Source organism: Schistocerca serialis, chromosome 6 (assembly GCF_023864345.2).
Source record: "Schistocerca serialis cubense isolate TAMUIC-IGC-003099 chromosome 6, iqSchSeri2.2, whole genome shotgun sequence".
In the NCBI taxonomy this organism is placed as follows: domain Eukaryota; kingdom Metazoa; phylum Arthropoda; class Insecta; order Orthoptera; family Acrididae; genus Schistocerca; species Schistocerca serialis.
The window spans coordinates 37552464-37579872 of record NC_064643.1 but is presented as its reverse complement, the minus strand read 5'-3'; positions in this window follow the sequence as shown (position 1 = coordinate 37579872).

The following is a 27409-nucleotide window of genomic DNA, read 5'->3' as shown; positions in this document are numbered from 1 at the left end:
TCGGTTTTAAATACAAAAGGCACAATGCCGCCTTACGTACACGAATAGAGACTCTTCTTACAGTCTGTGCTTTGAGCATTCCCTGTGAGACCAGTATTAGTTTGCGATACACCACTGCAGGTTCAATGTATTCCCTGGACATACCATTGACGATGAAACACAGAAATCGCATCGGAATTAAATACAAAAGGCACAATGCCGCCTTACGTACAAGAACGGAGACTCTTCTTACAGTCTGTGCTTTGAGCAATCCCTGTGAGACCAGTATTAGTTTGCGATACACCACTGCAGGTTCAATGTATTCCTTAGACATACACATTGACGATGAAACACAGAAATCGCATCGGAATTAAATACAAAAGGCACAATGCCGCCTTACGTACAAGAATAGAGACTCTTCTTACAGTCGGTGCTTTGAGCATTCCCTGTGAGACCAGTATTAGTTTGCGATACACCACTGCAGGTTCAATGTATTTCTAGGACATACCCATTGACGATGAAAAACAGAAATCGCATCGGAATTAAATACAAAAGGCACAATGCCGCGTTACGTACACGAATAGAGACTCTTCTTACTGTCTGTGCTTTGAGCATTCCCTGTGATACCAGTATTAGTTTGCGATACACCACTGCAGGTTCAATATATTCCTTGGACATACCCATAGGCGATGAAACACAGAAATCGCATCGGAATTAAATACAAAAGGCACAATGCCGCCTTACGTACAAGAATAGAGACTCTTCTTACAGTCGGTGCTTTGTGCATTCCCTGTGAGACCAGTATTAGTTTGCGATACACCACTGCAGATTCAATGTATTCCTTGGACATACCCATTGGCGATGAAACACAGAAATCGCATCGGAATTAAATACAAAAGGCAGAATGCCGCCTTTCGTACAAGAATAGAGACTCTTCTTACAGTCTGTGCTTTAAGCATTCCCTGTGAGACCAGTATTAGTTTGCGATTCACCACTGCAGGTTCAATGTATTCCATGGACATACCCATTGGCGATGAAACACAGAAATCGCATCGGAATTAAATACAAAAGGGACAATGCCGCCTTACGTACAAGAATAGAGACTCTTCTTACAGTCTGTGCCTTGAGCATTCCCTGTGAGACCAATATTAGTTTGCGATACACCACTGCAGGTTCAATGTATTCCTTAGACATACACATTGACGATGATACACAGAAATCGCATCGGAATTAAATACAAAAGGCACAATGCCGCCTTACGTACAACAATAGGGACTCTTCTTACAGTCTGTGCTTTGAGCATTCCCTGTGAGACCAGTTTTAGTTTGCGATACACCACTGCAGGTTCAATGTATTCCTTAGCCATACACATTGACGAAGAAACACAGAAATCGCATCGGAATTAAATACAAAAGGCACAATGCCGCCTTACGTACAAGAATAGAGACTCTTCCTACAGTCTATGCTTCAAGCATTCCCTGTGAGACCAGTATTAGTTTGCGATACACCACTGCAGGTTCAATGTATTCCTTGGACATACCATTGACGATGAAACACAGAAATCGCATCGGAATTAAATACAAAAAGCACAATGCCGCCCTACGTACAAGAATAGAGACTTTTCTTACAGTCTCTGCTTTGAGCATTCCCTATGAGTCCAGTATTAGTTTGCGATACACCACTGCAGGTTCAATGTATTCCTTCGACATACCCATTGACGATGAAACACAGAAATCGCACCGGAATTAAATACAAAAGGCACAAAGACGCCTTTCGTACAAGAATAGAGACTCTTCTTACAGTCTGTGCTTTAAGCATTCCATGTGAGACCAGTATTAGTTTGCGATACACCACTGCAGGTTCAATGTATTCCTTGGACATACCATTGACGATGAAACACAGAAATCGCATCGGAATTAAATACAAAAGGCACATTCCCGCCTTACGTACAAGAATAGAGACTCTTCTTACAGTCGGTGCTTTGAGCATTCCCTGTGAGACCAGTATTAGTTTGCGATACACCACTGCAGGTTCAATGTATTCCTTGGACATACCCATTGACGATGAAACACAGAAATCGCATCGGAATTGAATACAAAAGGCACAATGCCGCCTTACGTACACGAATAGAGACTCTTCTTACAGTCTGTGCTTTGAGCATTCCCTGTGAGACCAGTATTAGTTTGCGATACACCACTGCAGGTTCAATGTATTCCTTGGACATACCCATTGGCGATGAAACACAGAAATCGCATCGGAATTAAATACAAAAGGCACAATGCCGCCTTTCGTACAAGAATAGAGACTCTTCTTACAGTCTGTGCTTTAAGCATTCCCTGTGAGACCAGTATTAGTTTGCGATACACCACTGCAGGTTCAATGTATTCCTTTGACATACCATTGACGATGAAACACAAAAATCGCATCGGAATTAAATACAAAAGGCTCAATGCCGCCTTTCCTACAAGAATAGAGACTCTTCTTACAGTCTGTGCTTTAAGCATTCCCTGTGAGACCAGTATTAGTTTGCGATACACCACTGCAGGTTCAATGTATTCCTTTGTCATACCATTGACGATGAAACACAGAAATCGCATCGGAATTAAATACAAAAGGCACAATGCCGCCTTACGTACACGAATAGAGACTCTTCTTACAGTCTGTGCTTTGAGCATTCCCTGTGAGACCAGTATTAGTTTGCGATACACCACTGCAGGTTCAATGTATTCCTTGGACATACCCATTGGCGATGAAACACAGAAATCGCATCGGAATTAAATACAAAAGGCACAATGCCGCCTTACGTACAAGAATAGAAACTCATCTTACAGTCTGTGCTTTGAGCAATCCCTGTGAGACCTGTATTAGTTTGCGATTAACCACTGCAGGTTCATTGTATTCCTTAGACATACACATTGACGATGAAACACAGAAATCGCATCGGAATTAAATACAAAAGGCACAATGCCGCCTTACGTACAAGAATAGAGCCTCATTTACAGTCTGTGCTTTGAGCATTCCCTGTGAGACCAGTATTTGTTTGCGATACACCACTGCAGGTTCAATGTATTCCTTGGACATACCCATTGACGATGAAACACAGATATCGCATCGGAATTAAATACAAAAGGCACAATGCCGCCTTACGTACACGGATAGAGACTCTTCTTACAGTCTGTGCTTTGAGCATTCCCTGTGAGACCAGTATTAGTTTGCGATACACCACTGCAGGTTCAATGTATTCCTTGGACATACCCATTGGCGATGAAACACAGAAATCGCATCGGAATTAAATACAAAAGGCACAATGCCGCCTTAGGTACAAGAATAGAGACTCTTCTTACAGTCTGTGCTTTGAGCATTCCCTGTGTGACCAGTATTAGTTTGTGATACACCACTGCAGGTTCAATGTATTTCTTGGACTTACCCATTGACGATGAAACAAAGAAATCACATCGGAATTAATTACAAAAGGCACAATGCCGCCTTAAGTACAAGAATAGAGACTGTTCTTACTGATTGTGCTTTGAGCATTTCCTGTGAGACCAGTATTGGTTAGCGATACACCACTGCTGGTTTAATGTATTCCTTGGACATACCCATTGACGATGAAACACAGAAATCGCATCGGAATTAAATACAAAAGGCACAATGCTGCCTTACGTACAAGAATAGAGACTCTTCTTACAGTCTGTGCTTTGAGCATTCCCTGAGAGACCAGTATTAGTTTGCGATACACCACTGCAGGTTCAATGTATTCCTTGGACATACACATTGACGATGAAACACAGAAATCGCATCGGAATTAAATACAAAAGGCACAATGCCGCCTTACGTACAAGAATAGAGACTCTTCTTACAGTCTGTGCTTTGAGCATTCCCTGTGAGACCAGTATTAGTTTGCGATACACCACTGCAGGTTCAATGTATTCCTTGGACATACACATTGACGATGAAACACAGAAATCGCATTGGAATTAAATACAAAAGGCACAATGACGCCTTACGTACAAGAATAGAGACACTTCTTACAGTCTGTGCTTTGCGCATTCCCTGTGAGACCAGTATTAGTTTGCGATACACCACTGCAGGTTCAATTTATTCCTTAGACATACACATTGATGATGAAACACAGAAATCGCATCGGAATTAAATACAAAAGGCACAATGCCGCCTTACGTACAAGAATAGAGACTCTTCTTACAGACTGTGCTTTGAGCATTCCCTGTGAGACCAGTATTAGTTTGCGATACACCCCTGCAGGTTCAATATATTCTTTAGACATACACATTGACGATGAAACACTGAAATTACATCGGAATTAAATACAAGAGGCACAATGCCGCCATAAGTGCAAGAATAGAGACTCTTCTGACAGTCGGTGCTTTGAGCATTCCACTGCAGGGTCAATGTATTCCTTGGACATACACATTGACGATGAAACACAGAAATCGCATCGGAATTAAATACAAAAGGCACAATGCCGCCTTACGTACAAGAATAGAGACTCTTCTTACAGTCGGTGCTTTGAGCATTCCCTGTGAGACCAGTATTAGTTTGCGATACACCACTGCAGGTTCAATGTATTCCTTAGACATACCCATTGACGATGAAACACAGAAATCGCATCGGAATTAAATACAAAATGCACAATGCCGCCCTACGTACAAGAATAGAGACTCTTCTTACAGTCGGTGATTTGAGCATTCCCTGTGAGACCAGTATTAGTTTCCGATACACCACTGCAGGTTCAATGTATACCTTAGACATACACATTGACGATGAAACACAGAAATTACATCGGCATTAAATACAAAAGGCACAATGCCGCCATAAGTGCAAGAATAGAGACTCTTCTTACAGTCTGTGCTTTGAGCATTCCCTGTGAGACCAGTATTAGTTTGCGATACACCACTGCAGGTTCAATGTATTCCTTGGACATACACATTGACGATGAAACACAGAAATCGCATCGGAATTAAATACAAAAGGCAGAATGACGCCTTACGTACAAGAGTAGAGACTCTTCTTACAGTCTGTGCTTTGAGCATTCCCTGTGAGACCAGTATTAGTTTGCGATACACCACTGCAGGTTCAATGTATTCCTTAGACATACACATTGATGATGAAACACAGAAATCGCATCGGAATTAAATACAAAAGGCACAATGCCGCCTTACGTACAAGAATAGAGACTCTTCTTACAGTCCGTGCTTTGAGCATTCCCTGTGAGACCAGTATTAGTTTGCGGTACACCACTGCAGGTTCAATGTATTCCTTAGACATACGCATTGACGATGAAAGACAGTAATCGCATCGGAATTAAACACAAAAGGCACAATGCCGCCTTACGTACAAGAATAGAGACTCTTCTTACAGTCTGTGCTTTGAGCATTCCCTGTGAGACCAGTATTAGTTTGCGATACACCACTGCAGGTTCAATGTATTCCTTAGACATACACATTGACGATGAAACACAGAAATCGCATCGGAATTAAATACAAAATTCAAAACGCCGCCTTACGTACATGAATAGAGACTCTTCTTACAGTCTGTGCATTAGGCATTCCCTGTGAGACCAGTATTAGTTTGCGATACACCACTGCAGGTTCAATGTATTCCTTGGACATACACATTGACGATGAAACACAGAAATCGAATCGGAATTAAATACAAAAAGCACAATGCCGCCTTATGTACAAGAATAAAGACTCTTCTTACAGTCTGTGCTTTGAGCAATCCCCGTGAGACCAGTATTAGTTTGCGATACACCACTGGAGGTTCAATGAATTCCTTGGACATACACATTGAGGATGAAACACAGAAATCGCATCGGAATTAAATACAAAAGTCACTATGCCGCCATAAGTGCCGGAATAGAGCCTCTCCTTACAGTTGGTGCTTGGAGTATTCCACTGCAGATTCAATTTATTCCTTGGACATACACATTGACGACGAAACACAGAAATCGCATCGGAATTAAATACAAAAGGCACAATGCTGCCTTACGTACAAGAATAGAGACTCTTCTTACAGTCGGTGCTTTGAGCATTCCCTGTGAGACCAGTATTAGTTTGCGATACACCACTGCAGGTTCAATGTATTCCTTGGACATACCCATTGACGATGAAACACAGAAATCGCATCGGAATTAAATACAAAAGGCACAATGCCGCTTTACGTACAAGAATAGAGACTCTTCTTACAGTCTGTGCTTTGAGCATTCCCTGTGAGACCAGTATTAGTTTGCGATACACCACTGCAGGTTCAATGTATTCTTTAGACATACACATTGACGATGAGACACTGAAATTACATCGGAATTAAATACAAGAGGCACAATGCCGCCATAAGTGCAAGAATAGAGACTCCTCTGACAGTCGGTGCTTTGAGCATTCCACTGCAGGGTCAATGTATTCCTTGGACATACACATTGACGATGAAACACAGAAATCGCATCGGAATTAAATACAAAAGGCACAATGTCGCCTTACGTACAAGAATAGAAACTCTTCTTACAGTCGGTGCTTTGAGCATTCCCTGTGAGACCAGTATTAGTTTGCGATACACCACTGCAGGTTCAATGTATTCCTTAGACATACCCATTGACGATGAAACACAGAAATCGCATCGGAATTAAATACAAAATGCACAATGCCGCCCTACGTACAAGAATAGAGACTCTTCTTACAGTCGGTGATTTGAGCATTCCCTGTGAGACCAGTATTAGTTTGCGATACACCACTGCAGGTTCAATGTATTCCTAGGACATACACATTGACGATGAGACACAGAAATCGCATCGGAATTAAATACAAAAAGCACAATTCCGCCTTACGTACAAGAATGGAGACTCTTCTCACAGTCTGTGCTTTGAGCATTCCCTATGAGACCAGTATTAGTTTGCGATACACCACTGCAGGTTCAATGTATTCCTTGGACACACCTATTGACGATGAAACACAGAAATCGCATCGGAATTAAATACAAAAGGCACAATGCAGCCTTACATACAAGAATAGAGACTCTTCTTAAGGTCTGTGCTTTAAGCATTCCCTTTGAGACCAGTATTAGTTTGCGATACACCACTGCAGGTTCAATGTATTCCTTGGACATACCATTGACGATGAAACACAGAAATCGCATCGGCATTAAATACAAAAGGCACAATGCCGCCATAAGTGCAAGAATAGAGACTCTTCTTACAGTCTGTGCTTTGAGCATTCCCTGTGAGATCAGTATTAGTTTGCGATACACCACTGCAGGTTCAATGTATTCCTTGGACATACACATTGACGGTGAAACACAGAAATCGCATCAGAATTAAATACAAATGGCACAATGCCGCCTTACGTACAAGAATAGAGACTCTTCTTACAGTCTGTGCTTTGAGCATTCCCTGTGAGACCAGTATTAGTTTGCGATACACCACTGCAGGTTCAATGTATTCCTAGGACATACACATTGACGATGAGACACAGAAATCGCATCGGAATTAAATACAAAAAGCACAATTCCGCCTTACGTACAAGAATGGAGACTCTTCTCACAGTCTGTGCTTTGAGCATTCCCTATGAGACCAGTATTAGTTTGCGATACACCACTGCAGGTTCAATGTATTCCTTGGACATACCTATTGACGATGAAACACAGAAATCGCATCGGAATTAAATACAAAAGGCACAATGCAGCCTTACATACAAGAATAGAGACTCTTCTTAAGGTCTGTGCTTTAAGCATTCCCTTTGAGACCAGTATTAGTTTGCGATACACCACTGCAGGTTCAATGTATTCCTTGGACATACCATTGACGATGAAACACAGAAATCGCATCGGACTTAAATACAAAAGGCACAATGCCGCCTTACGTACAAGAATAGAGACTCTTCTTACAGTCTGTGTTTTGAACAATCCCTGTGAGACCAGTATTAGTTTGCGATACACCACTGCGGGTTCAATGTATTCCTTAGACATACACATTGACGATGAATCACAGAAATCGCATCGGAATTAAATACAAAAGGCACAATGCCGCCTTACGTACAAGAATAGAGACTCTTCTTACAGTCTGTGCTTTGAGCATTCCCTGTGAGACCAGTATTAGTTTGCGATACACCACTGCAGGTTCAATGTATTCCTTGGACATACACATTGACGATGAAACACAGAAATCGCATCGGAATTAAATACAAAAGGCACAATGAAGCCTTACGTACAAGAGTAGAGACTCTTCTTACAGTCTGTGCTTTGAGCATTCCCTGTGAGACCAGTATTAGTTTGCTATACACCACTGCAGGTTCAACGTATTCCTTAGACATACACATTGATGATGAAACACAGAAATCGCATCGGAATTAAATACAAAAGGCACAATGCCGCCTTACGTACAAGAATAGAGACTCTTCTTACAGTCCGTGCTTTGAGCATTCCCTGTGAGACCAGTATTAGTTTGCGATACACCACTGCAAGTTCAATGTATTCCTTAGACATACGCATTGACGATGAAACACAGTAATCGCATCGGAATTAAACACAAAAGGCACAATGCCGCCTTACGTACAAGAATAGAGACTGTTCTTACAGTCTGTGCTTTGAGCATTCCCTGTGAGACCAGTATTAGTTTGCGATACACCACTGCAGGTTCAATGTATTCCTTAGACATACACATTGACGATGAAACACAGAAATCGCATCGGAATTAAATACAAAATTCAAAACGGCGCCTCACGTACATGAATAGAGACTCTTCTTACAGTCTGTGCATTAAGCATACCCTGTGAGACCAGTATTAGTTTGCGATACACCACTGCAGGTTCAATGTATTCCTTGGACATACACATTGACGGTGAAACACAGAAATCGAATCGGAATTAAATACAAAAAGCACAATGCCGCCTTATGTACAAGAATAGAGACTCTTCTTACAGTCTGTGCTTTGAGCATTCCCTGTGAGACCAGTATTAGTTTGCGATACACCACTGCAGGTTCAATGCATTCCTTGGACATACCCATTGACGATGAAACACAGATATCGCATCGGAATGAAATACAAAAGGCACAATGCCGCCTTACGTACAAGAATAGAGACTCTTCTTACAGTCTGTGCTTTGAGCATTCCCTGTGAGACCAGCATTAGTTTGCGATACACCACTGCAGGTTCAATGTATTCCTTGGACATACACATTGACGATGAAACACAGAAATCGCATCGGAATTAAATACAAAAGGCACAATGCCGCCTTACGTACAAGAATAGAGACTCTTCTTACAGTCGGTGCTTTGAGCATTCCCTGTGAGACCAGTATTAGTTTGCGATACACCACTGCAGGTTCAATGTATTCCTTGGACATACCCATTGACGATGAAACACAGAAATCGCATCGGAATTAAATACAAAATGCACAATGCCGCCCTACGTACAAGAATAGAGACTCTTCTTACAGTCTGTGCTTTGAGCATTCCCTGTGAGACCAGTATTACTTTGCGATACACCACTGCAGGTACAATGTATTCCTCCGACATACACATTGACGATGAAACACAGAAATCGCATCGGAATTAAATACAAAAGGCACAATGCCGCCTTACGTACAAGAATAGAGACTCTTCTTACAGTCTGTGCTTTGAGCATTCCCTGTGAGACCAGTATTAGTTTGCGATACACCACTGCAGGTTCAATGAATTCCTTGGACATACACATTGACGATGAAACACAGAAATCGCATCGGATTTAAATACAATAGGCACAATGCCGCCATAAGTGCCGGAATAGAGCCTCTCCTTACAGTTGGTGCTTGGAGTATTCCACTGCAGATTCAATTGATTCCTCGGACATACACATTGACGACGAAACACAGAAATCGCATCGGAATTAAATACAAAAGGCACAATGCCGCCTTACGTACAAGAATAGAGACTCTTCTTACAGTCGGTGCTTTGAGCATTCCCTGTGAGACCAGTATTAGTTTCCGATACACCACTGCAGGTTCAGTGTATTCCTTGGACATACACATTGTCGATGAAACACTGAAATTGCATCGGAATTAAATACAAAAGGCACAATGCCGCCTTACGTACAAGAATAGAGACTCTTCTTACAGTCGGTGCTTTGAGCATTCCCTGTGGGACCAGTATTAGTTTCTGATACACCACTGCAGGTTCAATGTATTCCTTAGACATACACATTGACAATGAAATACTGAAATTACATCGGAATTAAATACAAAAGTCACAATGCCGCCATAAGTGCAAGAACATAGACTCTTCTTACAGTCGGTGCTTTGAGCACTCGCTGCGAGACCAGTACTAGTTCCCGATACACCACTGCAGGTTCAATGTATTCCTTGGACCTTCACATTGACGATGGAACACAGAAATGGCATCGGAATTAAATACAAATGGCAAAATGCCACCTTAAGTGCAAGAATAGAGACTCTTCTTACAGTCGGTGCGGTGAGCATTCCACTGCAGGTTCAATGTATTCCTTTGACATACACATTGACGATGAAACACAGAAATCGCATCGGAATTAAATACAAAAGGCACAATGCCCCCTTACGTACAAGAATAGAGACTCTTCTTACAGTCGGTGCTTTGAGCATTCCCTGTGAGACCAGTATTAGTTTGCGATACACCACTGCAGGTTCAATGTATTCCTTGGACATACCCATTGACGATGAAACATAGAAATCGCGTCGGAATGAAATACAAAAGGCACAATGCCGCCCTATGTACAAGAATAGAGACTCTTCTTACAGTCGGTGCTTTGAGCATTCCCTGTGAGACTAGTATTAGTTTCCGATACACCACCGCAGGTTCAATGTATTCCTTGGACATACACATTGACGATGAAACAGAGAAATCGCATCGGAATGAAATACAAAAGGCACAATGCCGCCTTAAGTACAAGAATAGAGACTCTTCTTACAGTCTTACAGTCGGTGTTTTGAGCATTCCCTGTGTGACCATGAAATTAGTACAAGTATGGAGACTCTTCTTACAGTCGGTGCTTTGGGCATTCCCTGTGAGACCAGTATTAGTTTCCGACACACCACTCCAGGTTCAATGTATTCCTTGGACATACACATTGACGATGAAACACTGAAATTACATCGGAATTAAATACAAAAGGGACAATGCCGCCTTAAGTGTAAGATGTGTGTGACTTCTTAGAGTCCGTGCTTTGATCCTTTCCTGTGAGACCAGTATTAGTTTCCAGAACATCACTGCAGGTTCAATGTGTTCCTCGGACCTCCACATTGACGGTGATACACAGAGATCGCATTGGAATTAAATACAAAAGGCACAATGCCGCCTTAAGTACAAGTATAGAGACTCTTCTTACAGTCGGTGCTTTGAGCTTTCCCTGTGAGACCAGTATTAGTTTCCGATACACCACTGCAGGTTCAATGTATTCCTTGGACATACCCATTGACGATGAAACACAGAAATCGCATCGCAACTAAATACAAAAGGCACAATGCCGCCTTACGTACAAGAATAGAGACTCTTCTTACAGTCTGTGCTATGAGCATTCCCTGTGAGACCAGTATTAGTTTGCGATACACCACTGCAGGTTCAATGTATTCCTTGGACATGCACATTGACGATGAAACACTGAAATTACATGGGAATTAAATACAAAAGGGACAATGCCGCCTTAAGTGTAAGAAGTGTGAGACTTCTTAGAGTCCGTGCTTGGATCCTTTCCTGTGAGACCACTATTAGTTTCCGATACATCACTCCAGGTTCAATGTGTTCCTCGGACCTTCACATTGTCGATGATACACAGAAATAGCATTGGAATTAAATACAAAACGCACAATGCCGCCTTAAGTACAAGAATAGAGGCTCTTCTTACAGTCGGTGCTTTGACAATTCCCTGTGAGACCAGTATTAGTTTCCGATACACCACTGCAAGTTCAATGTATTCCTTGGACATACACATTGACGATGAAACACTGAAATTACATCGTAATTAAAAACAAAAGGTACAATGCCGCCTTAAGTGCAAGAAGTGTGACTTCTTAGAGTCTGTGCTTTTATCATTTGCTGTGCGACCAGTATTAGTATCCGATACATCACTGCAGGTTCAATGTGTTCCTCGGACCTTCACATTGTCGATGATACACAGAAATAGCATTGGAATTAAATACAAAGGGCACAATGCCGCCTGACGTGCAAGAATAGAGACTCTTCTTACAGTCGGTGCTTTGAGCATTCCACTGCAGGTTCAATGTATTCCTTGGACATACACATTGACGATGAAACACAGAAATCGCATCGGAATGAAATACAAAAGGCACAATGTCGCCTTAAGTACAAGAATAGAGACTCTTCTTACAGTCTTACAGTCGGTGTTTTGAGCATTCCCTGTAAGACCATGAAATTAGTACAAGTATGGAGACTCTTCTTACAGTCGGTGTTTTGAGCATTCCCTGTGAGACCAGTAGTAGTTCGCGATACACCACTGCAGGTTCAATGTATTCCTTGGACATACACATTGACGATGAAACACAGAAATTGCATCGCAATTAAATACAAAAGGCACAATGCCGCCTTACGTACAAGAATAGAGACTCTTCTTACAGTCGCTGCTTTGAGCTTTCCCTGTGAGACCAGTATTAGTTTCCGATACACCACTGCAGGTTCAATGTATTCCTCGGACATACCCACTGACGATGAGACACAGAAATCGCATCGGAACTAAATACAAAAGGCACAATGCCGCCTTACGTACAAGAATAGAGACTCTTCATACAGTCTGTGCTTTGAGCATTCCCTGTGAGACCAGTATTAGTTTGTGATACACCACTGCAGGTTCAATGTATTCCTTGGACATACACATTGACGATGAAACACTGAAATTACATCGGAATTAAATACAAAAGGGACAATGCCGCCTTAAGTGTAAGATGTGTGAGACTTCTTAGAGTACGTGCTTTGATCCTTCCCTGTGAGACCAGTATTAGTTTCCGATACATCACTGCATGTTCAATGTGTTCCTCGGACCTTGGCATTGACGATGATACACAGAAATAATATTGGAATTAAATACAAAAGGCACAATGCCGCCTTAACTACAAGAATATAGACTCTTCCTACTGTCGGTGTTTTGAGCATTCCCTGTGAGACCAGTATTAGTTCCTGATACACCACTGCAGGTTCAATGTATTCCTTGGACATACACGTTGACTATGAAACATTGAAATTACATCAGAATTAAATACAAAAGCCACAATGCCGCCTTGACTGCAAGAGTAGAGGCTCTTCTTACTGTCGGTGCTTTGAGCATTCCCTGCGGGACCAGTATTAGTTTCTGATACACCACTGCAAGTTCAATGTATTCCTTGGACATACACATTGACGATGAAACACTGAAATTACATCGTAATTAAATACAAAAGGTACAATGCCGCCTTAAGTGCAAGAAGAATGAGACTTCTTAGAGTCTGTGCTTTTATCCTTTGCTGTGCGACCAGTATTAGTATCCGATACGCCACTGCAGGTTCAATGTATTCCTTGGACCTTCACATTGACGATGAAACACAGAAATCGCATCGGAATTAAATACAAAAGGCACAATGCCGCCTTACGTACAAGAATAGAGACTCTTCTTTCAGTCGGTGCTTTGAGCATTCCCTGTGAGACCAGTATTAGTTTCCGATACACCACTGCAGGTTCAATGTATTCCTTGGACCTTAGCATTGACGATGAAACACAGAAATCGCATCGGAATTAAATACAAAAGGCACAATGCCGCCTTAAGTATAAGAATAGAGACTCTTCTTACAGTCGGTTCTTTGAGCATTCCCTTTGAGACCAGTATTAGCTTCCGATACACCATAGTAGTTTCAGTGTATTCCTTGGACCTTCACATTGACGATGAAAAACAGAAATCGCATCGGAATGAAATACAAAAGGCATAATGCCGCCTTAAGTACAAGAATAGAGACTCTTCTTCCAGTCGGTGTTTGAGCATTCCCTGTGAGACCACTATTAGATTCCGTAACACCACAGCAGGTTCGATGTATTCCTTGGACCTTCACATTGAAGATGAAACACAGAAACGCATCTGAATTAAATACAAAAGGCACAATTCCGCCTTCAGTGCAAGAATAATGTCTCTTCTTACAGTCGCTGCTTTGAGCATTCCCTGTGAGACCAGTATTAGTTTCCGTTGCACCACTGCAGGTTCAATGTATTCCTTAGACATACACATTGACGATGAAACGCTGAAATTACATCGGAATGAAATACAGAAGGCACAATGCCGCCTTAAGTACAAGAAAAGTGAGTCTTCTTAGAGTCTTTGCTTTGATCCTTTCCTGTGAGACCAGTATTAGTTTCCGATTCACCACTGCAGGTTCAATGTATTCCTTCGACCTTCACATTGACTATCAAACACAGAATCGCATCGGAATTATATACAAAAGGCACAATGCCGCCTTAAGTACAAGACTAGAGACTCTTCTTACAGTCGGTGATTTGAGCATTCCCTGTGAGACCAGTATTAGTTTCCGATAGACAACTGCAGGTTCAATATATTCCTTGGACCTTCACATTGAAGATGAAATACAGAAATCGCATCGGAATTAAATACAAAAGGCACAATGCCGCCTTAAGTACAAGAATTGAGACTCTCCTTACAGTCGGTGCTTTGAGCATTCCTTGTGAGACTAGTATTAGTTTCCGATTCACCACTGCAGGTTCAATGTATTCCTTCGACCTTCAAATTGACGTTGAAAAGCTGAAATTACATCGGAATGAAATACAAAAGGCACAATGCCGCCTAAAGTACAAGAAAAGTGAGACTTCTTTGAGTCTGTGCTTTGATCCTCTCCCGTGAGACCAGTATTAGTTTCCGATTCACCACTCCAGGTTCAATGTATTCCTTCGACCTTCACATTGACTATCAAACACAGAATCGCATCGGAATTAAATACAAAAGGCACAATGCCGCCTTAAGTACAAGATTAGAGACTCTTCTTACAGTCGGTGATTTGAGCATTCCCAGTGCGACCAGTATTAGTTTCCGATAGACAACTGGAGGTTTAATATATTCCTTGGACCTTCACATTGAAGATGAAATACAGAAATCGCATCGGAAGTAAATACAAAAGGCACAATGCCGCCTTAAGTACAAGAATTGAGACTCTCCTTACCGTCGGTGCTTTGAGCATTCCCTGTGAGATCAGTATTAGTTTCCGATACACCACTGCAGGTTCAATGTATTCCTTCGACCTTCACATTGACTATCAAACAGAGAATCGCATCGGAATTAAATACAAAAGGCTCAATGCAGCCTTAAGTGTAAGAAGAGTGAGACTTCTTAGAGTCTGTGTTTTCATCCTTTCCTGTGAGACCAGTATTAGTTTCCAATACACCACTGCAGGTTCAATGTATTCCTTGGACCTTCACATTGACGATGAAACACAGAAATCACATCGGAATTAAATACAAAAGGCACAATGCTGCCTTAAGTACAAGAATAGAGACTCTTCTTACAGTCGGTGCTTTGAGCAATCCCTGTGAGACCAGTGTTAGTTTCCGATATACCACTGCAGGTTCAATGTATTCCTTGGACCTTCAAATTGACTATCAAACACAGAAATCGCATCGGAATTAAATACAAAAGGCACAATGCCGCCATAAGTGCATGAATAGAGACTCTTCTTACAGTCGGTGTTTTGAGCACTCCCTGCGAGGCCAGTATTAGTTTCCGATACACCACTGCAGGTACAATGTATACCTTGGACCTTCAAATTGACGATGAAAAGCTGAAATTACATCGGAATGAAATAAAAAGGCACAATGCCGCCATAAGTACAAGAAAAGTGAGACATCCTTGAGTCTGTGCTTTGATCCTTTCCTGTGAGACCAGTATTAGTTTCCGATTCACCACTGCAGGTTCAATGTATTCCTTCGACCTTCACATTGACTATCAAACACAGAATCGCATCGGAATTAAATACAAAAGGCACAATGCCGCCTTAAGTACAAGATTAGAGACTCTTCTTACAGTCGGTGATTTGAGCATTCCCTGTGAGACCAGTATTATTTTCCGATAGAAAACTGCAGGTTCAATATGTTCCTTGGACCTTCACATTGAAGATAAAATACAGAAATCGCATCGGAATTAAATACAAAAGGCACAATGCCGCCTTAAGTACAAGAATTGAGACTCTCCTTACAGTCGGTGCTTTGAGCATTCCCTGTGAGACCAGTATTAGTTTCCGATTCACCACTGCAGGTTCAATGTATTCCTTCGACCTTCACATTGACTATCAAACACAGAATCGCATCGGAATTAAATACAAAAGGCACAATGCCGCCTTAAGTGCAAGAAGAATCAGACTTCTTAGAGTCTGTGCTTTCATCCTTTCCTGTGAGACCAGTATTAGTTTCCGATACACCACTGCAGGTTCAATGTATTCCTTGGACCTTCACATTGACGATGAACACAGAAATCACATCGGAATTAAATACAAAAGGCACAGTGCCGCCTTAAGTACAAGAATAGAGACTCTTCTTACAGTCGGTGCTTTGAGCATTCCCTGTGAGACCAGTGTTAGTTTCCGATATACCACTGCAGGTTCAATGTATTCCTTGGACCTTCAAATTGACTATCAAACACAGAAATAGCATCGGAATTAAATACAAAAGGCACAATGCCGCCATAAGTTCATGAATAGAGACTCTTCTTACAGTCGGTTTTTTGAGCATTCCCTGTGAGGCCAGTATTAGTTTCCGATACACCACTGCAGGTACAATGTATTCCTTGGACCTTCAAATTGACGATGAAAAGCTGAAATTACATCGGAATGAAATACAAAAGGCATAATGCCGCCTTACGTACAAGAGAAGTGAGACTTCTTTGAGTCTGTGCTTTGATCCTTTCCTGTGAGACCAGTATTAGTTTCCGATTCACCACTGCAGGTTCAATGTATTCCTTCGACCTTCACATTGACTATAAACGCAGAAATCGCATCGGAATTAAATACAAAAGGCACAATGCCGCCTTAAGTACAAGATTAGAGACTCTTCTTACAGTCGGTGCTTTGAGCATTCCATGTGAGACCAGTACTTGTTTCCGATACACCACTGCAGGTTCAATGTATTATTTAGACATACACATTGACGATGAAACACTGAAATTACATCGGAATTAAATACAAAAGGCACAATGCCGCCATAAATGCATGAATAGAGACTCTTCTTGCAGTCGGTGCTTTGAGCATTCCCTGTGAGGCCAGTATTAGTTTCCGATACACCACTGCAGGTTCAATGTATTCCTTCGACATACACATTGAAGACGAAACACCGAAATTACATCGGAATTAAATACAAAAGGCACAATGCCGCCATAAGTGCAAGAAGAGTGAGACTTCTTAGAGTCTGTGCTTTGATCCTTTCCTGTGAGACTAGTATTAGTTTCCGATACACCAGTGCAGGTTCAATGTATTCCTTGGACCTTCACATTGACGATGAAACACAGAAATCACATCGGAATTAAATACAAAAGGCACAATGCCGCCCTAAGTACAAGAACAGAGACTCTTCTTACAGTCGGTGCTTTGAGCATTCCCTGTGAGACCAGTATTAGTTTCCGATATCCCACTGCAGGTTCAATGTATTCCTTGGACTTACGCATTGACGATGAAACACAGTAAACGCATCGGAATTAAATACAAAAGGCACGATGCCGCCTTACGTACAAGAATAGAGCCTCTTCTTACAGTCGGTGCTTTGAGCATTCCATGTGAGACCAGTACTTGTTTCCGATACACCACTGCAGGTTCAATGTATTATTTAGACATACACATTGACGATGAAACACTGAAATTACATCGGAATTAAATACAAAAGGCACAATGCCGCCATAAATGCATGAATAGAGACTCTTCTTGCAGTCGGTGCTTTGAGCATTCCCTGTGAGGCCAGTATTAGTTTCCGATACACCACTGCAGGTACAATGTACTCCTTGGACCTTCAAATTGACGATGAAACGCAGAAATCGCATCGGAATTAAATACAAAATGCACAATGCCGCCTTAAGTACAAGAATAGAGACTCTTCATACAGTCGTTGCTTTGAGCATTCCCTTTGAGACCAGTATTGGTTTCCGATACACCACTGCAGGTTCAATGTATTCCTTGGACATACATATTGACAATGAAACACAGAAATCGCATCGGAATGAAACACAGAAGGCACAATGCCGCCATAAGTGAGAGAATAGAGACCCTTCTTACTGTCGGTGCTTTGAGCATTCCCTTTGAAACCAGTATTAGTTTCCGATACACCACAGCCGGTACAATGTATTCCTTGGAATTTCCCATTGACGATGAAACACAGAAATCGCATCGGAATTAAATACAAAAGGCACTATGCCGCCTTAAGTACAAGGATAGAGACCCTTCTTACAGTCGGTGCTTCGAGCATTCCCTGTGAGACCAGTATTAGTTTCTGAAACACCACTGCAGGTTCAGTGTATTCCTTGGACATACACATTGTCGATGAAACACAGAAATCGCATCGGAATTAAATACAAATGGCACAATGCCGCCTTAAGTACAAGAATAGAGACTCTTCTTACAGTCGGTGCTTTGAGCATTCCTTGTGAGACCAGTATTAGTTTCCGATACACCACTGCAGGTTCAATGTATTCCTTGGACCTTAGCATTGTCGATGAAACACAGAAATCGCATCGGAATTAAATACAAAAGGCACAATGCCGCCTTAAGTATAAGAATAGAGACTCTTCTCACAGTCGGTTCTTTGAGCATTCCCTTTGAGACCAGTATTAGCTTCCGATACACCATAGTAGTTTCAGTGTATTCCTTGGACCTTCACATTGACGATGAAACACAGAAATCGCATCGGAATGAAATACAAAAGGCACAATGCCGCCTTAAGTGCAAGAATAGAGACTCTTCTTACAGTCGGTGCTTTGAGCAATCCACTGCAGGTTCAATGTATTCCTTTGACATACACATTGACGATGAAACACAGAAATCGCATCGGAATTGAATACAAAAGGCACATTGCCCCCTTACGTACAAGAATAGAGACTCTTCTTACAGTCGGTGCTTTGAGCATTCCCTGTGAGACCAGTATTAGTTTGCGATACACCACTGCAGGTTCATTGTATTCCTTGGACATACCCATTGACGATGAAACACAGAAATCGCATCGGAATGAAATACAAAAGGCACAATGCCGCCTTATGTACAAGAATAGAGACACTTCTTACAGTCGGTGCTTTTAGCATTCGCTGTGAGACCAGTATTAGTTTCCGATACACCACTGCAGGTTCAATGTATTCCTTAGACATACACATTGACGATGAAACACTGAAATTATATCGGAATTAAATACAAAAGGCACAATGCCGCCATAAGTGCAAGAATAGCGACTCTTGTTACAGTCGGTGCTTTGAGCATTCCACTGCAGGTTCAATGTATTCCTTGGACATACACATTGACGATGAAACACAGAAATCGCATCGTAATGAAATACAAAAGGCACAATGCCGCCTTAAGTACAAGAATAGAGACTCTTCTTACAGTCTTACAGTAAGTGTTTTGAGCATTCCCTGTGAGACCATGAAATTAGTACAAGTATGGAGACTCTCCTTACAGTCGGTGCTTTGAGCATTCCCTGTGAGACCAGTATTACTTTCCGACACACCACTCCAGGTTCAATGTATTCCTTGGACATACACATTGACGATGAAACACTGAAATTACATCGGAATTAAATACAAAAGGGACAATGCCGCCTTAAGTGTAAGGTGTGTGAGACTTCTTAGAGTCCGTGCTTTGATCCTTTCCTGTGAGACCAGTATTAGTTTCCGACACATCACTGCAGGTTCAATGTGTTCCTCGGACCTTCACATTGACGATGATACACAGAAATCGCATTGGAATTAAATACAAAAGGCACAATGCCGCCTTAAGTACAAGAATAGAGACTCTTCTTACAGTCGGTGTTTTGAGCATTCCCGGTGACACCAGTATTAGTTCGTGATACACCACTGCAGGTTCAATGTATTCCTTGGACATACACATTGACGATGAAACACAGAAATCGCATCGGAATTAAATACAAAAGGCACAATGCCGCCTTAAGTACAAGAATAGAGACTCTTCCTACAGTCGGTGCTTTGAGCTTTCCAAGTGAGTCCAGTATTAGTTTCTGATACACCACTGCAGGTTCAATGTATTCCTTGGACATACCCATTGATGATGAAACACAGAAATCGGATCGCAACTAAATACAAAAGGCACAATGCCGCCTTACGTACAAGAATAGAGACTCTTCATACAGTCTGTGCTCTGAGCATTCCCTGTGAGACCAGTATTAGTTTGCGATACACCACTGCAGGTTCAATGTATTCCTTGGACATACACATTGACGATGAAACACTGAAATTACATCGGAAGTAAATACAAAAGGGACAATGCCGCCTTAAGTGTAAGATGTGTGAGACTTCTTAGAGTCCGTGCTTTGATCCTTTCCTGTGAGACCACTATTAGTTTCCGATACATCACTGCAGGTTCAATGTGTTCCTCGGACCTTCACATTGACGATGATACACAGAAATAGCATTGGAATTAAATACAAAAGGCACAATGCCGCCTTAAGTACAAGAATATAGACTCTTCTTACAGTCGGTGTTTTGGCAATTCCCTGTGAGACCAGTATTAGTTCCTGATACACCACTGCAGGTTCAATGTATTCCTTGGACATACACGTTGACGATGAAACATTGAAAATACATCAGAATTAAATACAAAAGGCACAATGCCGCCTTAAGTGCAAAAGTAGAGGCTCTTCTTACTGTCGGTGCTTTGAGCATTCCATGTGAGACCAGTACTAGTTTCCGATGCACCACTGCAGGTTCAATGTATTATTTAGACATACACATTGACGATGAAACACTGAAATTACATCGGAATTAAATACAAAAGGCACAATGCCGCCAAAAATGCATGAATAGAGACTCTTCTTGCAGTCGGTGCTTTGAGCATTCCCTGTGAGGCCAGTATTAGTTTCCGATACACCACTGCAGGTACAATGTATTCCTTGGACCTTCAAATTGACGATGAAACACAGAAATCGCATCGGAATTAAATACAAAATGCACAATGCCGCCTTAAGTATAAGAATAGAGACTCTTCTTACAGTCGTTGCTTTGTGCATTATCTTTAGGACCAGTATTGGTTTCCGATACACCACTGCAGGTTTAATGTATTCCTTGGACATACATATTGACAATAAAACACAGAAATCGCATCGGAATTAAACACAAAAGGCACAATGCCGCCATAAGTGAGAGAATAGAGACCCTTCTTACTGTCGGTGCTTTGAGCATTCCCTTTGAAACCAGTATTAGTTTCCGATACACCACAGCCGGTACAATGTATTAATTGGAACTTCCCATTCACGATGAAACACAGAAATCGCATCGGAATTAAATACAAAAGGCACTATGCCGCCTTAAGTACATGGATAGAGACCCTTCTTACAGTCGGTGCTTCGAGCATTCCCTGTGAGACCAGTATTAGTTTCCGATACACCACTGCAGGTTCAGTGTATTCCTTGGACATACACATTGTCGATGAAGCACAGAAATCGCATCGGAATTAAATACAAAAGGCACAATGCCGCCTTACGTACAAGAATAGAGACTCTTCTTACAGTCGGTGCTTTGAGCATTCCCTGTGAGACCAGTATTAGTTTGCGATACACCACTGCAGGTTCAATGTATTGCTTGGACATACCCATTGACGGTGAAACACAGAAATCGCATCGGAATGAAATACAAAAGGCACAATGCCGCTTAATGTACAAGAGACTCTTCTTACAGTCGGTGCTTTGAGCATTCCCTGTGAGACCAGTATTAGTTCCCGATACACCACTGCAGGTTCAATGTATTCCTTAGACATACACATTGACGATGAAACATTGAAATTATATCGGAATTAAATACAAAAGGCACAATGCCGCCATAAGTGCATGAATAGCGACTCTTGTTACAGTCGGTGCTTTGAGCATTCCACTGCAGGTTCAATGTATTCCTTGGACATACACATTGACGATGAAACACAGAAATCGCATCGGAATGAAATACAAAAGGCACAATGCCGCCTTAAGTACAAGAATAGAGACTCTTCTTACAGTCTTACAGTCGGTGTTTTGAGCATTCCCTGTGAGACCATGAAATTAGTACAAGTATGGAGACTCTTCTTACAGTCTGTGCTTTGAGCATTCATTGTGAGACCAGTATTAGTTTCCGACACACCACTCCAGGTTCAATGTATTCCTTGGACATTCACATTGACGATGATACACTGAAATTACATCGGAATTAAATACAAAAGGGACAATGCCGCCTTAAGTGTAAGATGTGTGAGACTTCTTAGAGTCCGTGCTTTGATCCTTTCTGTGAGACCAGTATTAGTTTCCGACACATCACTGCAGGTTCAATGTGTTCCTCGCACCTTCACATTGACGATGATACACAGAAATCGCATTGGAATTAAATACAAAAGGCACAATGCCGCCTTAAGTACAAGAATAGAGACTCTTCTTACAGTCGGTGGTTTGAGCATTCCCTGTGAGACCAGTATTAGTTCGTGATACACCACTCCAGGTTCAATGTATTCCTTGGACACACACATTGACGATGAAACACAGAAATCGCATCGGAAATAAATACAAAAGGCACAATGCCGCCTTACGTACAAGAATAGAGACTCTTCTTACAGTCGGTGCTTTGAGCTTTCCCTGTGAGACCAGAATTAGTTTCCGATACACCACTGCAGGTTCAATGTATTCCTTGGACATACCCATTGATGATGAAACACAGAAATCGCATCGCAACTAAATTCAAAAGGCACAATGCCGCCTTACGTACAAGAATAGAGACTCTTCATACAGTCTGTGCTTTGAGCATTCCCTGTGAGACCAATAATAGTTTGCGATACACCACTGCAGGTTCAATGTATTCCTTGGACATACACATTGACGATGAAACACTGAAATTACATCGGAATTAAACACAAAAGGGACAATGCCGCCTTAAGTGTAAGATGTGTGAGACTTCTTAGAGTCCGTGCTTTGATCCTTTCCTGTGAGACCACTATTAGTTTCCGATACATCACTGCAGGTTCAATGTGTTCCTCGGACCTTCACATTGTCGATGATACACAGAAATAGCATTGGAATTAAATACAAAAGGCACAATGCCGCCTTAAGTACAGGAATAGAGACTCTTCTTACAGTCGGTGTTTTGAGCATTCCCTGTGAGACCAGTATTAGTTCCTGACACACCACTGCAGGTTCAATGTATTCCTTGGACACACACGTTGACGATGAAACACTGAAATTACATCAGAATTAAATACAAAAGGCACAATGCCGCCTTATGTACAAGAATAGAGATTCTTCTTACAGTCGGTGCTTTGAGCATTCCCTGTGAGACCAGTATTAGTTTCCGATACACCACTGCAGGTTCAAAGTATTCCTTAGACATACACATTGAAGATGAAACACTGAAATTATATCGTAATTAAATACAAAAGGCACAATGCCGCCATAAGTGCAAGAATAGCGACTATTCTTACAGTCGGTGCTTTGAGCATTCCACTGCAGGTTCAATGTATTCCTTGGACATACACATTGACGATGAAACACAGAAATCGCATCGGAATGAAATACAAAAGGCACAATGCCGCCTTAAGTACAAGAATACAGACTCTTCTTACAGTCTTACAGTCGGTGTTTTGAGCATTCCCTGTAAGACCATGAACTTAGTACAAGTATGGAGACTCTTCTTACAGTCGGTGCGTTGAGCATTCCCTGTGAGACCAGTATTAGTTTCCGACACACCACTCCAGGTTCAGTGTATTCCTTGGACATACACATTGACTATGAAACACTGAAATTACATCGGAATTAAATACAAAAGGGACAATGCCGCCTTAAGTGTAAGATGTGTGAGACTTCTTAGAGTCCGTGCTTTGATCCTTTCCTGTGAGACCAGTATTAGTTTCCGATACATCACTGCAGGTTCAATGTGTTCCTCGGACCTTCACATTGACGATGATACACAGAAATCGCATTGGAATTAAATACAAAAGGCAATATGCCGCCTTAAGTACAAGAATAGAGACTCTTCTTACAGTCGGTGTTTTGAGCATTCCCTGTAAGACCAGTATTAGTTCGAGATACACCACTGCAGGTTCAATGTATTCCTTGGACATACACATTGACGATGAAACACAGAAATCGCATCGGAATTAAATACAAAAGGCACAATGCCGCCTTACGTACAAGAATAGAGACTCCTCTTACAGTCGGTGCTTTGAGCTTTCCCTGTGAGACCAGTATTAGTTTCCGATACACCACTGCAGGTTCAATGTATTCCTTGGACATACCCATTGACGGTGAAACACAGAAATCGCATCGGAACTAAATACTAAAGGCACAATGCCGCCTTACGTACAAGAATAGAGACTCTTCTTACAGTCTGTGCTTTGAGCATTCCCTGTGAGACCAGTATTAGTTTGCGATACACCACTGCAGGTTCAATGTATTCCTTGGACATACACATTGACGATGAAACACTGAAATTACATCGGAAGTAAATACAAAAGGGACAATGTCGCCTTAAGTGTAAGATGTGTGAGACTTCTTAGAGTCCGTGCTTTGATCGTTTCCTGTGAGACCAGTATTAGTTTCCGATACGTCACTGCAGGTTCAATGTGTTCCTCGGACCTTCACATTGACGATGATAAACAGAAATAGCATTGGATTTAAATACAAAAGGCACAATGCCGCCTTAAGTACAAGAATATAGACTCTTCTTACAGTCGGTGTTTTGGCAATTCCCTGTGAGACCAGTATTAGTTCCTGATACACCACTGCAGGTTCAATGTATTCCTTGGACATACACGTTGACGATGAAACATTGAAATTACATCAGAATTAAATACAAAAGGCACAATGCCGCCTTAAGTGCAAGAAGAGTGAGACTTCTTAGAGTCTGTGGTTTTATCCTTTGCTGTGAGACCAGTATTAGTATCCGATACGCCACTGCAGGTTCAATGTATTCCTTGGACCTTCACATTGACGATGAAACTCAGAAATCGCATCGGAATTAAATACAAATGGCACAATGCCGCCTTAAGTACAAGAATAGAGACTCTTCTTACAGTCGGTGCTTTGAGCATTCCCAGTGAGACCAGTATTAGTTTCCGATACACCACTGCAGGTTCAATGTACTCCTTGGACCTTCACATCGACGATGGAACACAGAAATGGCATCGGAGTTAAATACAAATGGCACAATGCCGCCTTAAGTGCAAGAATAGAGACTCTTCTTACAGTCGGTGCTTTGAGCATTCCACTGCTGTTTCAATGTATTCCTTTGACATACACATTGACGATGAAACACCGAAATGGCATCGGAATTAAATACAAAATTCACAATGCCCCCTTACGTACAAGAATAGAGACTCTTCTTACAGTCAGTGCTTTGAGCATTCCCTGTGAGACCAGTATTAGTTTGCGATACACCACTACAGGTTCAATGTATTCCTTGGACATACCCATTGACGATGAAACACAGAAATCGCATCGGAATTAAATACAAAAGGCACAATGCCGCCTTATGTACAAGAATAGAGATTCTTCTTACAGTCGGTGCTTTGAGCATTCCCTGTGAGACCAGTATTAGTTTCTGATACACCACTGCAGGTTCAATGTATTCCTTAGACATACACATTGAAGATGAAACACTGAAATTATATCGGAATTAAATACAAAAGGCACAATGCCGCCATAAGTGCAAGAATAGCGACTATTCTTACAATCGGTGCTTTGAGCATTCTACTGCAGGTTCAATGTATTCCTTGGACATACACATTGACGATGAAACACAGAAATCGCGTCGGAATGAAATACAAAAGGCACAATGCCGCCTTAAGTACAAGAATACAGACTCTTCTTACAGTCTTACAGTCGGTGTTTTGAGCATTCCCTGTAAGACCATGAACTTAGTACAAGTATGGAGACTCTTCTTACAGTCGGTGCGTTGAGCATTCCCTGTGAGACCAGTATTAGTTTCCGACACACCACTCCAGGTTCAGTGTATTCCTTGGACATACACATTGACGATGAAACACTGAAATTACATCGGAATTAAATACAAAAGGGACAATGCCGCCTTAAGTGTAAGATGTGTGAGACTTCTTAGAGTCCGTGCTTTGATCCTTTCCTGTGAGACCAGTATTAGTTTCCGATACATCACTGCAGGTTCAATGTGTTCCTCGGACCTTCACATTGACGATGAAACACAGAAATCGCATCGGAATTAAATACAAAAGGCACAATGCCGCCTTACGTACAAGAATAGAGACTCTTCTTACAGTCGGTGCTTTGAGCATTCCCTGTGAGACCAGTATTAGTTTCCGATACACCACTGCAGGTTCAATGTACTCCTTGGACCTTCACATCGACGATGGAACACAGAAATGGCATCGGAGTTAAATACAAATGGCACAATGCCGCCTTAAGTGCAAGAATAGAGACTCTTCTTACAGTCGGTGCTTTGAGCATTCCACTGCTGTTTCAATGTATTCCTTTGACATACACATTGACGATGAAACACCGAAATGGCATCGGAATTAAATACAAAATTCACAATGCCCCCTTACGTACAAGAATAGAGACTCTTCTTACAGTCAGTGCTTTGAGCATTCCCTGTGAGACCAGTATTAGTTTGCGATACACCACTACAGGTTCAATGTATTCTTTGGACATACCCATTGACGATGAAACACAGAAATCGCATTGGATTTAAATACAAGAGGCACAATGCCGCCTTAAGTACAAGAATATAGACTCTTCTTACAGTCTGTGCTTTGAGCATTCCCTGCGAGACCAGTATTAGTTTCTGATACACCACTGCAGGTTCAATGTATTCCTTGGACATACACATTGACGATGAAACACTGAAATTACATCGTAATTAAATACAAAAGGTACAATGCCGCCTTAAGTGCAAGAAGAGTGAGACTTCTTAGAGTCTGTGGTTTTATCCTTTGCTGTGAGACCAGTATTAGTATCCGATACGCCACTGCAGGTTCAATGTATTCCTTGGACCTTCACATTGACGATGAAACTCAGAAATCGCATCGGAATTAAATACAAATGGCACAATGCCGCCTTAAGTACAAGAATAGAGACTCTTCTTACAGTCGGTGCTTTGAGCATTCCCAGTGAGACCAGTATTAGTTTCCGATACACCACTGCAGGTTCAATGTACTCCTTGGACCTTCACATCGACGATGGAACACAGAAATGGCATCGGAGTTAAATACAAATGGCACAATGCCGCCTTAAGTGCAAGAATAGAGAC